This window comes from Cornus florida, unplaced genomic scaffold (assembly GCF_030987335.1).
Source record: "Cornus florida cultivar Cherokee Brave unplaced genomic scaffold, ASM3098733v1 CherokeeBrave_3.0.0_Hap2_Chr02, whole genome shotgun sequence".
Classification (NCBI taxonomy): domain Eukaryota; kingdom Viridiplantae; phylum Streptophyta; class Magnoliopsida; order Cornales; family Cornaceae; genus Cornus; species Cornus florida.
Window position 1 is genome coordinate 112573614 of NW_026775572.1, and position 16085 is coordinate 112589698.

Below are 16085 nucleotides of genomic sequence, written 5' to 3' on the forward strand. Positions count from 1 at the left end.
AGGTCTTCCTGTCCAAGTTTGGGGGACACTTTTGCGCACTCACATGGCTGAACATCTACGTCGTCGTCACTCCTTTTTTGCTCTTATTTTGGTATACTTGTCTTCACACCTTGAGGACAATGTGTCATTCAATTTTGGGGGTGCATTTATGTATTTTTGGTTTCATAATTTTTGCTAAGCAATGATAGTATACCTTGACACTTGTCGGAGATGAAACATATGTTTAATACCTTGTGTATAGAAGCAATTGAAATTTTTGAAAATAAAGAAAAATTTGAGTTGAAATGATCATGTAGATTCAAATTAGTCTGTATAAATGTCTCAATTAAATTCTCGCTGGATTTGACACTCTTTTAAGCTTCACAATGCACAGATGCACATTGGAAACTTAACTGTGAGGCATGCAACTTAATCGACCTTGACCTTGGCCTAGTTAATCTGATTTGATGAACTTAATAGATGAATATTTTTAGCATGATTTAAGTTGTCTAAAAAAATTAAAAATTAAAAATTAAAAAAAAAAAAAAAAAAACTGAGAAAGAAAGAAAAAAATGACCAGTTGACATACGTAGCCTTTCCAACTCGAGTTATTAAGCCCTAGGAGTGTCTCTACACTTAGCACCCTAAAGCCATCTGGTTTAGGAGTTGTTGGCCTAACGCTTGCTACAAGGGTTGGCTAGAAAGCATAAAGGACTTAAACATTGCACGGTCATTCAAAAAAAAACTTGTAATAGCATGGTTTGCTGGAGTTCGTAGCCTTTCCAACTTAAGCTATTAAGCCCTTTGGAGTGTCTCTACACTAAACAACCTAAAGCCATCTGGTTTGGGAGCTGTTGGCCTAACGCTTGCTACATAGGTTGGTTAGAAAGCTTAAGGGACTTCAGCATTGCACAACCATTCTATGTTTCGCTTATGAGTTACAATAAATTGTCAACAAGCAACAAAAGTTGTCTTGTAAGTAAAATCATGCCTTAGGGACCTCATTTAAAGGGGAATTCAATGATTTGAAAACTTGTGCTTGGAAATTGGAAAAGAAAGTAAAAGCCGCATGTTAAGAATCCAATCCACTTTCACTGAAGTTAGAGTTGATTTCCATTTAAGAGATGACAATTGAGTTATTTATATGGACTATGATGTTGATACATGCATGTTGAAATGTGTTTAGTATCAATGCTTTATATATGCAAGGTAGTCTTCCCAATGACCCCATCTCCAGCTCTTTTTCTGTTTCAAGTTATTTTTGAGTTATGTATATATCTCATTTTACCATGGATGATATTTTTATAGTAGCATGCCCATGGTTGTCTTTTCATTAAGTTTTTCATTGTAGTTTTGCTAAGGGACTAGCAAAATGTAAGTTTGGGGGTATGATAAGCGCCGAATATTGCATATTCAAGCGCCCTAAATTGCATTAGTTAAGTCCATTATTTGATTTCTTTATGTAGATTATCTTCGTTTGTGCATTTTTGTTCATTTTCAGGTTCATTGGCTTAAAAGAAGCAAGAATGATGTTTTGTTGAAATTTTGAATGCAAAGGCACAATGCTGAAGCTTGGCAGCAGTGGAACCTGACTTTTGTCGCCATTTTTGACCTAGAAAACTCAAGAAATGGACTTCCATCATACCATAAAAGATTTAAAGCTCTTAATTAGCTTTTTAAATCTTCAAACGGTTTGTCATTCGGAGCTCGGAGCAGAGAGTTATGGCCTTGTTACCAGAGGTGCGCAGAACTGCCTGGCAGCAATGAAATTTTGCCTTGATCTTCATTTTGACCAACCATCCTTGAGAATTGGATCTCCACCAAAACATGAAGTATTTAAGGATCTGAATTAGCTATCCAAATCTTCAAACGGTTTGTCATTCGGAGTTCGGAGCGCAAATTTATGGCCGTTTTACCAAAGTAGGTCCGGGCAGAGCAAGGCAAGAATGGAGCATTCTGCTCCAATTTCAAGTGCTCGAGCCCTTATTGCGAGTGCTCGAAATTGGGGCAGAATTGCATCCAGAAATGGCCCATTTTTAGCCACTTGCATCTTGGGTTCCTCAATTCTAATTTTCCTCTTTAATGGTTGGTTGGAGATGTTGGTTGGTGGCCTTTTTGGGTGGATAAGATGTCTACAAAGGAGGGGAGCCACACATATCTTAGCTAAGCTTCATTTTGGGAAGATAGAGGGGAGAGAAGAGAGCAAGGAAGAGGGGGTTCTTGGAGCAAAAAGAAGGGAGCTCAAAAATGGAAGGAGGATCCATGCTTCTTCCTCCATCTAGGGCCACCATAGGTAACTAAACCCTCTTCTAGGGAGGTGATGAAACTCCTTCTTGTAAGCATGTCTTGTTTTTTATTTACATTTGGGGATGTAATGTATATATATGACCTCTCCATGAACTAGAGCTTTATTTGATGTGAAGAGCTTCAATGTCTATTAATGATCATTTTGAGTTTAAGATCTTGTCTTAAGATTGTTTCCTCTTATGATTATTTTGCTTCCATTTTCATAGTGACAATGAAGATGAGTTTATGGAAATGTTTTTATTGGCATGATGCTTGGGAAATTTGATAGTCTATAGCTTAGGGTTCTCTTTTGATAGATTATTCTTGATTCCTAATGTCATGTGCTTCTACTATGTGATTAAGGGCTTGATAACTCTATGCTTAGTGAGTATGTCTAAGGTTGCAACCTAGTTTAGGTAACCAAAACATGCAATACTTTGATAAGTTATTCTTGCCTATTGATTTCATAAAAAATTCTTGAAGGAAATGTAGCAATTTTATGTTGTTGCATTTCATGGTTATGTGTATATATTATTCCCCAAGTAAATCATGTATTAACATGCTTATGGATAGGTAGTGAATTCACTTCCCTAGCCCTCTCTACCTAGATCTCCTTCCTTTACATTTCTTACATTCTTGTTTTATGCATCTTTACATTCCTAGCTTTAGTGACAAACCAAGCAAACACCCTATTCCCCCTTATCATTCTAAAACGATTCTAGACGCTTAGGTTGCCTTAAACTAGCGCAGTCCCAGTGGTTCGACTTACCCGACCAATAGCCCTATTTTACAATGATTCGTGCTATTGCGAAGAGGGTTGATTTATAATTGACTTCGACCATCGATCATTATGCAATTCAAACACATGGAAGCATGTTATACAAAGCAACAAGATATAGATTCCCAAAGTATAGACTTGAAATCTAAAGATACAAAAACAACTAAAGTGGGTCATGCCACCTAACGTCTATGTTCAAAATAAATTTATAGGATCATTCATAAATTACATTTGAACATGAAAATACAAATCATGATATTAATGCAATTTAACCAACATTGGAACTTCTAATACAACGTATAAAGCATGATTTCTCAAAATTAACATCTTGCAACTTAAAATGGGAAATCAAACAAAGACCAACAAGTTACGATACCATCTAGTTATCAACTTAAAATGAAATGCGAAATCAACCAAAGTAGATACTTGGACATCACGCCAGATCAGACCGACAACATAGTTACTTTAGGGTTACTAGCCCATGGGTAACCTCCCTATGTGCACACTAGACTATATAGAGGGACAATCCCCCGTACTAGAACCAAGTCCTAGCCGTAGCCAAACAACGACATCCCCAAGTTTCCAAAATCAACAAGTTATGCAACAACGTATATATCAATATGTATATATAAGATAATTAACCATCTACTATGCACAACCGAATTTGGAAACACATATAATACATGCTCTAAGTCCACAACTACTAAGGGATGACAAATGTTGAATCTTCAGTGTGCGATTCGTTACACGCTATAACAAAATATCTCAACATTGAAATCATAAACTCATGAATCTAATACAAGTCCAAAATCATGATTTAAACATACTAGCAACGTCAAGTACATGATTAAATCATTATTGCAATACAAATGGTAATTAAGTAAATAAACTAATTAATTTCCTTAGGTTTGAATTCTCAACTAAATGATCCTAAATTAACACATGTTAAACAATATAGCATGGTAATTACATATACCAAATCAAAACTTAACTAGGTTATTGAAACAATAAGGTAGAATTTAATTAAAACATGATAATTAAATCTTTAACTCCTAAAACAACTTCAATTGGCCCCAAATTAATATATGCTAGTATATAAGTCCTTGTGACGACCCTGGATTTTTCAACCCAGTGTGTCCTATAATGATCCGAAGCGTATCTAGAATGCGGAAGTAAAACAAAAACAAGTCCATAGAGATGTATGTTATTCCTAGGATACAAGAATGGCCTTTCAAAAAGTTTTGAGGCTCAACGGAAACAAAATGAAGACAAGGGTGTCAAAACCCTACCGAAAGAAGAACCAAGGGTAAAATGGTCATTTTACCCTAAGAGGAAGGAATTTAACTTCCAATAAGTCAAATAAAGTCAAAAATATCCAAAAACATCCTTTGGTAACTTCACATGAAGTCCCAATGCCAAAGGAAGTGAAAACCCAAAAGAACCCTATCCCGGTTCAAACCAAATTCTACACCCTCTCACTAAAATGAGGATATCTTGAGTTAAGAAAAGAATATGAAACTGAAATTAGTACCATTGGAAAGCTTATTTTGACATGGTCAATTTAGAAACAAGAACGGACCAATTCGGAGTTAAAACAAAGAAGTTACATCAGTTTGAAGTTGGATGACCAAAACTGAAATCTCTGGAGGACTTGAACCGGTTCAGCCCCCCTTGAACCGGTTCAACATTGGCAGTACACCCAAGCTGAACTAAAATGACACCTTGAACCAGTTCAGCCCACCTTGAACCGGTTCAACCCACCCATGTTGCAGAAAAACAGCAGAAACAGTAAAAATACAGAAAAATTAGCTTGAAACGCGGTTTTCGAGACCAATATGACATTTTTCAGAAAAATGTTGTGAAGAAACTCCCCCTAAAATCACATAATCTATGTGATGGAGTTGAGAACAGAATTTATTTCTTAAAAAAAATTCCCAAAATACCCTTAAGCAAGATTTTTTAACAAAAGTGTGAAATGAGTCCACTGGAGGCTCATTTCACCACGGAAGGGGTTTTTCTTGAAAACAATTATGCATGCAAATATAAATAGTGACTTTGAGCACGTGGGAATGGTCCATGGCTCCCGAAAATGGTCGAGTCAAAATCTTACTCCCCAACAGCCAAAAAGGCGAAAATGAACTTTAAATGGAAATTTTGAAATCTAAAATTAACAAATGACTTCAAATTACCGTTTGGCCCTCGGCCACACTTCATACATGATTAATGAGACCCTATGAAAGAATGAAAATAGAATTCCCACACCCGATGCACCCATGGTGAAACAAGAACTTATCATTTTTCAATATTCTCATATTATTTCATGAATTCAAAATTTACATAGGATACAAAATACATGTCATTAGCCTCCGGTCTCATCTTATACATGTCAAATACATTATAAATGATGTACTTATGTTCACATTACATAAATGGAATAAAAAATACACATTTTGACAATTAAGGCTATAAGTGACATTTCAAGCCAACCTTTACAAGAATTAAAACCTTCAAATCTACAATCATCCAAGCAATGATGAACAACATGAACCAAGTCTTCGTACCTGATCAAAACCCCCAGTAACTTCGGGGTGAGTAAACAAGTTTACTCATAGAGAATGAGCCTGCATAGACTCGATTTCTTTAAGATTTTTATATTAACTCGAAACAATTCAAAAGGGGCCATGCCACCTAACGTCTATGTCATGATGAGACTCAGGGAGCATCCTAAGCTACTCATGTAATTGAAATGAACAACGACATACAAGTATACATGTTCAAGTATACTAAACGATATTAAAACATGGTATATAACATATAGGCATACATTTCCAAGTATACTAAACCATATTAAGACAAGTCATGCAATGTCTAAGCATACCTACACAAGTAAACAATAAATATGGAAAGCTCATGAATCAAGTATACATACACAAGTATACTAAACAAGATGAGTTGTACATGAAACAAGTATACATAGCACAAGTATACTAAATGAAACCTACGCACACGGAATAAGTATACTAGCTCAAGTACACTAAAAGAGGCTCAAATACATAAACAAGTACACTAGTCCAAGTATACTAAATGAGGTCAAAATACACGAAGCAAGTATACAGTTTCAAGTATACTAAACAAGATCCATATACACAAGGCAATCACCAATTCACAAGCTACAAGTAATCCATGATTAACAACTTGGAATGGAATGCGAAATCAAGAGTGGAAAGACTAGGACATGCGGTCACTAGACTAAACAAGTGTTTCCGGGTAATTACGACTCACAAGGCACTACCTAATGCGCACATGTATAAGTTATTCCGGGTAATTACGACCTACAAGGTACTACCTAGTGCGCACTTATGACTTAGAAGACTCTTGTCTCCGTACTAGAGCCAAACCCTAGCCATCACATGAAATATGTCCTTACAAGCTTTCCAAAATCAATAAGTTTAAAACTTATACCAAAATCAATAAGTTAGACCAAACTTATATCAAATCCAATAATGCATAAAACCATATTCCATGCACAATTTAAGGTTGAATTCACAAAAATCATGTCCTAAAATTCAAGTCTAGATAGCATATGACATGTCAGGTCTCCAATATGCAATTTATATACCAAAACAAGAATATTTTACAACAATGGAGCTACATTACCATACTAAGGCAGAAGTACCAAATAAGTCCCAATTTAGTAACTAGCTTCCAAAGTAAATAATTGTAATATTCTAACAAGCTATATACCTACAAAAGATACATTTAAGAAAGCTATGCAAGTCAATGATATTCTATATCATGCTAAGTCCCATTACCTTTTTAAGGAGCCACAAGTACTAATTCTACATCAAGTTAGTAGCATGCTCACAAGGTAATTAAACATACTATCTTTCAAGAGATTTTCAACATAATCATGGAAAGTCTCTAGATTTCAAATCAATTCCAAATAACCTCAAATTAATATATGTTAAACAACATAGCATGCTCATTACATATACCAAATCAAAAGAGCAAAATGAGCAAGACTCCATTATGTAAGTTTTAATTAATTTAAATTAATTAAATCTCTAATTTTTCAAAAGTTGTTCAAATGATCTCAAATAATTATATAACAAGGATTAAGTCATGGCCATGCTATATGTCAAGTCAAAAATGAAATAGAAGCAAGATACAATTATCTAGAATTTAAATCAAAATTAAATTCATTAAATCTCTAGATTTAAAAACTCATTCAAATGGCTCCAAATAAACATATAACAAAGATCAAGTCAAGGTTATGCCATATAGCAAGTCTAAAGTGAGTTATATTTAAGTTACAATAAATCATTAATTTCTCAAATTAATATACAACATGCATACAACTTGTATTTCATACTAAAGCAAATAAAACCACTTAGAAAATAAATTATAACACCCCCTACCTCACTAAAGAAGAGTCTCTCTAGAATCCAAGGCAAATCAACACAAAATGGCAAACCATTCAAGGGTTATGTAGAGGAGGATGAGAGGAAACCTTTGTCTTCCAAGGTCAATGGTCTAAGGTGAGTGGAAGGCCCTCAAAAAACATAGTCAAGGCCTAAGGCTTCAAGCTCCATCCATGGAGGCTAGGGTTTTCTTTACAAGAGAGGGAAGAGATAGAAATTAAGTGTGATAGAATGTGAGTGGAGGAAATAAAAAACCTCCACTCACTATGTGGTCTTACCAAGGTCAACAGACACAAGTTTGGTCAATTGCACAAAAACCCTTTTTTAAAACCATAATCCCAAAATGGCCCAAAAATAATTGCAAGACTTAATTGTGAGCCTACACTTGTCACAAATCCAAGGCTCCATCCTAGGCTTAATCTCAAGCCTACAATTGTCAACCATCCAAGTCAATAAGTGCACCAATCCTAGGCTAACAAGTGGGTGAATCTCCACCCTCCACCTGTTATCATCCAAGACATCAAAGTGTTTCTACACAAATGTCAACAAGTGGACCAATGAGAGTGTGACACTTGTCACACTTTTTAGAAATTTTAAAAAGGTCCTTTTTGAAAATATCTTCTAAATTAAATTACAAAATTATCCCTAAGAGGAAAAATAATTACTTATAATAATTACACAAAACCCCACAAGTTAAGAATATTACAAAAAGGTTATGCATCCATACCCTTTACAAGAAAAGTAAACACTTAGTATGCTTTTCTAAGAAAGTAAAAATACACATGGCATGGAATTTAAATATCATGGATGCATGCAAAAATCGGAATCAAATCCGAACACGAAAAGTGAGGTTGTGCCAACAAAGTGATATACGGGAAAAAACGAAAAGTGAATAGTGTCGAAAAACGAAAATGTGGAAATGACTCGGTCCTCAAAGGAAGTTGCCAATCCAAAGGAGAGAGTCTCAAAAGCCATTTCCGAGCACTCGAGATGACACTAAATAACGAGAAACTGAACTCAGAAAAGAAATTTCAACGAAAAAAATTCATCCGTAAAATTCTGAGGAAAAAGGAAAGGAAGGAAATGACCGGGTCATTACAGTCCGAGTCATCACAATTGCCAAGTCAAAAACTTAATGAAGTCAAAGGAACCACTAAATAGATTTTTATTAATCCTTCTAATTAAAATCTCTAGATTTTTAAACTTATCCAAATGTTCTCAAATTAAAGTATGTTAAGGAACATGCCAAGGCCTATTTAAATGTCATATTACAGCTTAATTTCATGCTTGCTATAACCATGTGAATTAAACTTTCACAAAAGATAGATACTAAATAAATTTTGAAATTCTTAATCAAATGATCCAAATTTTATAAAAGTCAACAACCATACCAAGGCCTAATTTTCTAGAATGCCTTAATTTAATTCTAAGTTTCAAAGCATCATGAAATTTAAATCTTAAATAAAGAAAATAATTAAATTAAATTCTAGAACTTAAATTAAAGCATGCATACAACTTGTATAAACATCAATATGCTATACATGAAGAATAATAAATTATAACACCCCCTACCTCAATTTGAGATGAAAATCTCAAAAGCCACCAAAACGAAACGGCTCCGAATTCGACAATACTTCGGGGTATTGTCAGGGACAATGCCGTGAACAAGAATCCCAAAGAAACCCATGAAAATCACAACTTGACCTCAAACCCGAACTCAAAAAATGGTCAGAAATGATCTCTAATAAGGGTGAAAGATGCGCGCCGTCAAGACAAGCATTAAACACTAAGGCGCTACGATGTTTTAACGAAGGGGAGGAGCTCAAAAGAGGAGAGAGAAGGTGGCAGCCCCATGGACATCCATGGCTGCTGACCAAGAGAGGAAGAAGAAGAGAAAATTTTGATTTTTCTTCTTTAAGTCCCCTATTTATAGAAAAACCCTAAAAGTGCCCTAAAAGGGCCCCACCGAGTCCGGAAAAGTGAAATTTGAGTAGACGCGCTCAAACGGAAAAACTCCATGAATGAAAAAGATTTAAAATGAGAAAATATGAACAACGAAAGAAACGGAGTCAAAAACTTAGTCTCGAGCAGAAAGTTATGCCTCAAACAAGTTTGGCGGCAATTAGGGCCAAAAACCCTGAAACTGGAGAAAAACAACCAGAAGGAAATTCTAAGAGCACACAACTCCACGAAATGTGAAAATGAATCCAGTACGAGGATCCAGGCCCAAAACGAGGTATTTTTGTAATAACTTTCCTTAATTGCACTATGGCCCCTCAAAAAAGTGAAAACTGCACAACTGCCCCAGAATGAAAATATCTTCCAAAAAATATTTTCTTAAAAACCCTTGAAATAAAATATCTTCAAAAGATATTTACGAAAAACACCCCAAGAAAAGAAAACGGTTCTGAAAAACTATGCATCCATGCCCCTATGGACACCGAGAGCAACCAGAGTACTTTCTTACAAATGTAAAGATACGTATTTCATCGAAACCACTTAAGATGAAGGTACATGAAGTCAGAAATCAACTCCGAGCATGAAAAGTGAGGCTACGCCAGAAAGTGACAAACGGGGAAAAGACAAAATAGGGAAGAGGACGAAATAGAGAAAAGGACGAAAAGTGAATAGTGTCGAAAAACGAAAAATGTGGAAATGCCTTGGTCCTCAAAGGAAGTTGTCAATCCAAATGAAAGAGTCTCAGAAACCAATTCCAAGAACTCGAGACGACACTAAATGACAAGAAACAGAACTCGAAAAAAGAAAACTAAACGGAAAAAAAAAAATCATTCGTAAAATTTCAGGAAAAAAGAAAGGTAGGAAAATGACCAGGTCATTACATTGTATTTAAAGGGAATTGAACCAATTGTAATATATCTTTTGTCTTCAATTTTATTTCATTGTAATTTTTATTCTCTCTCTATAAAAGTTAGAGATTAGGGTTAGAAAAAAAGAGAAGAGTTGAGGCACCAAGAATACATCTCAAGATCTACACACTCTCTCTCTCTAGAATTCAACAAAGAAGAAGAGGAAGAAGATGGAGCCATGTTTGGGGATTGCCCTTAAGAGTTCCAAGATCACACCCACCTCCTCTATGATTGGCTAGACTTCTCCTTGGGGCTTAGATGAGCCCCAAGTTTGTAATCTAAACCTCTATCTCTTTCATACTTTTTGGGAAATAATATGTTGTGATTAGTGTTTTAGCCTTGTGAATTTAATGAATCTTGGGTTCTCATTTGATTTATATGAATTAATTCTTTTTATTGATTCTCTATGTTTTGGAATTGATTGATCTCTACACTAGTTTTTCTATATTAATTGCATGTTTATGTGTGGTTGATTGAGAATCTAGAGATGCCTTAACATGGTTTTTATTATATAGGTTTGTCAATTAATTTGATGGATTATGCTTATGCTTGATGGGTTGTTCTATAATTTAATTCATGCTTGTAGGTAGGTAGACAATCTTTACTTGATTTGATATTCCATAACTTATTATTGCAAATTCCATGATTCTTTAGATTAATGTGTGCTATAATTATGACTAGTTTGATGGGTCATGCTTAGAATTGATGGGTTGTGCTACACTTAGTTTATATGTCGATTAGGTAGACAATTCCTTATTGAATTTGATGGTTCATGTTTAATATTGTAATTGGTAGTCGCATTTTGTTCACAAGAATGTTTTCCCCAAATTAGTTGAAAGTGTGGTTTGGTGAACGAGCTTGGTGACGATTCTAATGCACCCCAAGACCTCACTTCTCATCTCTTAAATCCCTATCTCAACTTAGTTTTATTTTACTTGCATTTTAATTAATTAGTTTCTAGAGTAATCAACGAATCTCCCTCTTTGAATCAATTGATACATTAGAGTCGAAATTAAATTCCAGCACGTATATTCTCTGTGGACGATCCCTACTCGCTATACTTCATTAGTTGTAGTAGTGGTTTTTATAAATGTAAATTTGACTAGAAAGGCTTCTGAAACCACATTTATATTTTGACCTTGCGAAGCGACTTCTCGCATTACAAAGTCCATTTTCTAAATATATAGAAAGGGGGTTCGTCACAACTCGAATCTAATAGGTCTGAATTGTTTGCGAGTGGTGACACGTTATCATACCCTTAACCAAACCCGACAGTACTCTCAGCTAAAGGGGTCATATATCATTTGTATTATTAATTAACGAGTTTATCAAACCACTAGCATAATGCATAACATAATTGGAATGAGGTGTTGGATCAAGGACACACATGTCTAAAATACATACTTATATAGGAAGCTATAACCAGTCGCAGGGATTGGACGACCAGTCGCCCAGTGCCCTGAGCGCATAAAAGCTGCACGCAGAGCGACGACCGGTTGTAGGGGGCTACGAGCGGTTGTTGACACCTGAACTCTTTGTACTACGCAGTAAAAAACCTCAAATTCAATTTTATTTAATAGATGACCGGTCATAGGAAGCGATGACTAGTAGTAAGAAGCAACGACCGGTCGACCCAACCAGAAAATTAGCCTTAACACTTTTAAAATTTATCCCATTTTGTGAATTAAACCTGCCCTAAGCACAACAATAGAACAATAAAAGACCAATGTGTGTGTGTGTATATATATATATGTGAATCAACAAATTGGAGTTAAGGATAAACGTAGCATATTCCCTTTCATTTTCAAGATTATATACAATTTAAAATTTAATTCATAGGTTACATGCCCAAATTACAAAGTAATACTTATACTACTATCAACATGCCCCCAATGCAAATGTGTAGCAAAAAACAAAAAGTATTGTTTTAACGTTGATACCACGAAGGTCAAAAGAAGATGATTACAAGGTGAGACCACTTAAGAAGTTACAATGTCCTTTCATTCAAACTAATTTTGACATTTCAACATATCCATAATCAATCAATTAAGCTCAAGTAACAAAAACAAGTTCATATAGGCAAAAATCAAACAAGTGACATGCTCATTATCTTATACCTCAATTCTAAACAATTTAACTCATGGTGATCACATATAGCACATAATTTCTCATGTAGTTTGTGAGGAAAGCAGGAACACCATTATTTCATTACATTATAAGCATAAGACTTCACACCCTTTAACAACTAAGCAAGAAATCACCATGTACAAGATCATATAATACATAAAATATCATTTTTTTTTTCTCTTACTAAGCATGCTTGATCAAAAAAACAACATGAAATATACTTTCAATGATATAGGACTACACAATTTAGACAACCCTACCTCAAGATGACCAAACCCTAGCTTTGCCCCAAATCTCAAAATGCCCCAAATGCTAAGATTTTTGGATCAAAATAAAGCTTTTAACCTCTTCTTCCTTTTCTTCAACTAGCACAATGGCCAAATCTAAGTGTTCGTGGATGAAACCAATGGTTTTAAGTTTGGGTTTTGTGTAGAGAGAGAAAGAGAAGAGATATATAGAGAGAGAACGAGTCTTAGTTGGATGATAGATAAGAAATGAGGCCAAAATTGGCCTCTAGCCTCTTTTAGAATGGTTAGTCAACAATTGGGTTGACCCCTAAAGTTATAATTAAGCCCCTTGCATGCCTATAAACCACAAACATGACATTAAATATCATACCACCTATATACACACACATATATATAAATATATATACACCAATATGAAAATGATAAATGGAAATGAAAATCGGGAAACGTCGGAGCACGGGAACTCGGCTGAGGACCCACATGGAACCTCCCGAGTTCAAAAATTCTAAAGTGGCAAAATAAACTATAAATATTTTTAAGAGTTCTAAACTCAAAGAAATGACCTAAATGACCCTCGGAACTCTTGTGAAACGCAAATCGAAACCCGAAAATAATAAATATAAATCTAAAAATAAGTGCCAAAAATCTGGGACAATACACTAAGACAAAACATCATTGAAGTCTCCCATAATAATCCATCTCCCTGACCACTACAATTTCCTGATTTTCAAGTATTCCCATTACAATACATGAATTTTATCATTTGTGTTTACACACAAAATTATCGTAACTCAAGCTCTGCCATGCCCAGAGAACTCAACTGTAACTTGGAATTCATAGTGATAAATAATACTAAACAAAGTATTAGCTGACCAAAAGAGAGCAATTCCCTTTGCTCTTCCTGGAGGGGCAGCACACACCTGCAAAATTGCATCGCTAATTTATACTTCACATCTTCAATTTTCTTTGGGTCATTCTCTAATTCCAGTACTATGACAAAATTCAGTGGAAAGAAGTTTAGACAACTTCTCAAGTTGTTGGACTGTTATGGGATTCCCCACACCCTGACAATTCCATACCAAGAGCCTTATTGGTTCCCTGAAGGCCACTTAGGGCTGGCCACCGCCACCTCCAAGATTGTGCTAAAGGATGGAGGCATAGTTGAATCACTATTTTGTGATTCATCAGAACTAGATATCAAATATTCTTTGACAGTGGAATCAGATATGCCTATGAGCTCCTTCTTCTTTTTCCTTCCTTTTTTTTTTTTTTGGCCTTAGTTGAACCTCCAGAGACAGACTGCCTTTGTTTACCCTTCATTGATTGGACTAACTGAATTTGGGCTACTTAAAAGATTGAAAGTTTAGGTTGCTTAAAAGATTGAAAGTTTGGGCCTATTCAGTCACTTTGAATTTCAGAATTTTTTTCCCTCTTCTAATGTCTTATCCAACCCACTTAATTGGGCTACTACATCCACTTTTTTCCGACTTTGGGCTGAATAGTTGATTCTTGATAAGCTTTGTCTAGTTTTATGGAATATTCATAGCATCATGGCCCAAGTTCAGATCCTCCTGACCCAAGCCCATAACTTGCATTTTACCTGGGCTATCCACATCCTTAACATTCGTCATCTCCTCCTGTGAATTCTCATATGCCATCGAGTCACTAATTGAGTTTGGGTTACTTAAAAGATTGAAAGTTTGGGCCTCTGCAGTCACTTTGAATTTCAGAATTTTTTTTCCTCTTCTAATGTCTTATCCAACCCACTTAATTGGGTTACTACATCCACTTTTTTTTTACTTTGGGCCTAATATTTGATTCTCGATAAACTTTGTCTAGTTTAATGGAATATTCATAGCATCATGGCCCAAGTTCAGATCCTCTTGACACAAGCCCATAACTTGCATTTTACCTAGGCTATCCACATCCTCAACATTCATCATCTCCTCCCGTGAATTCCCATGTGCTATCGGGTCCTCCTTACCAATTGAGCAGGTTTCCTTCTCAGACACACCAACTTTTCTTTGCTCTCTAAGATTAACTGTAGTTATCATCATGACTATCGATTTCTGAGAGTTATGTCCTAACACCAATCAGCTTTAGGGTCGAGGTGGCCTCCCCATCTCGGGTGACTTTAAGGCTGATAACTATGATTTTGTCATAAAAATATTCCTCTCCGACTCTTCCTCAATAGAAATTTGTTGGTGATTAGGAGTATCTTCCTGCACACTACCACATATCTTACCAATATCTTTTCTGATGGTTCCTTGGGCACACATCCAAGGACCATACTCATTTTGATTGAGCTCAATAGAAGAATCAACATGCGTATAACGCCTCTTATTATGCTTAATTTGTCCACACCGGTAATTTAAGGAGGGAAGATTCTCATAGTGTAGCAGAGCCCATACCTCAACCCTAACCTGCTCTAACAACAAAGAGAAAGGAAGAAACTGAACCTGCACCTGATGTCGTCTTAGGTGTGTGCACAAAATAGTATAAAACTTTAGAGAGCTTCAAGTGGGCATCACATTTAAAATTTATAAAATCACTAGACACTTATACTATGTTGTATGAAGTGAGAAGAGATTGTCCCAAGAGATCAAGGGAACTTGGAATTAAACTTGGATTAGTGGATCAATTAATTGAAAAGAGTTTAGTTTGGTTTGATTAAACTACAATTAACTAAATTGAGCAATGCAAGAAGAAACAAGCTAAATAGAGTAGAGTTTAGAAAACAGAAGAGGAGTTTTAGGGCATAGGAATCACCGCTAAGCTCATCTACTAAACCACTAGCATTAATCTAATTGGGGAAAAGTAATGTTGTAACCAAAATGTGTAATACCAATTGCATTAATGAGCATGGATATCAAATACAAGCATGAATTGTCCACTTAACAACAAGTAAACTAGGATGTAGTACAATTCATCAAGTCTAAGTATAAACCATCCAATTAACCGACAATTGTAGCACACATTAATCTAGAGAATCATATAACTTGTAACAATAAGTATGGATTATCAAATTCAAGTATGGATTATTTACCTATCTAGGAATTGAAATGTAATTACACTACAATTAAACTAAGACAATGAAATTACGATGATTAAACTAAAGATGTAGTACAATCCATCAAGCATAGGCATAACCCATCATATTAATCAACAAATGTATCTAATGAAATCCATGCAAAGCCATCACTAGATTTCCAATTTAATCACACAGACATGCAATTAACATAGAAAAACTAGTGTAGAGATATAATCCTCAACTAATTACACATAGACATGTAACCAATCTAGAGAATTAATATGAAGCATTCAATCATAGAAATTATAGGAAAAACCAAGATTCATATATTCACAAGGCTACAACATT

General features: G+C 35.2%; 1 long non-coding RNA gene across 1 annotated transcript; it reads right to left on the reverse strand.

The window, feature by feature from the left end:
• Nucleotides 1–5332: 5332 nt before the first annotated feature.
• Nucleotides 5333–12951, reverse strand: LOC132295569 (uncharacterized). Its single transcript, XR_009478543.1, has 2 exons — nucleotides 12719–12951; nucleotides 5333–5604 (listed from the first exon to the last, which is right to left on the reverse strand). It is a non-coding gene; the product is annotated as an uncharacterized LOC132295569 (long non-coding RNA).
• Between the last annotated feature and the right edge of the window lie 3134 nt (nucleotides 12952–16085).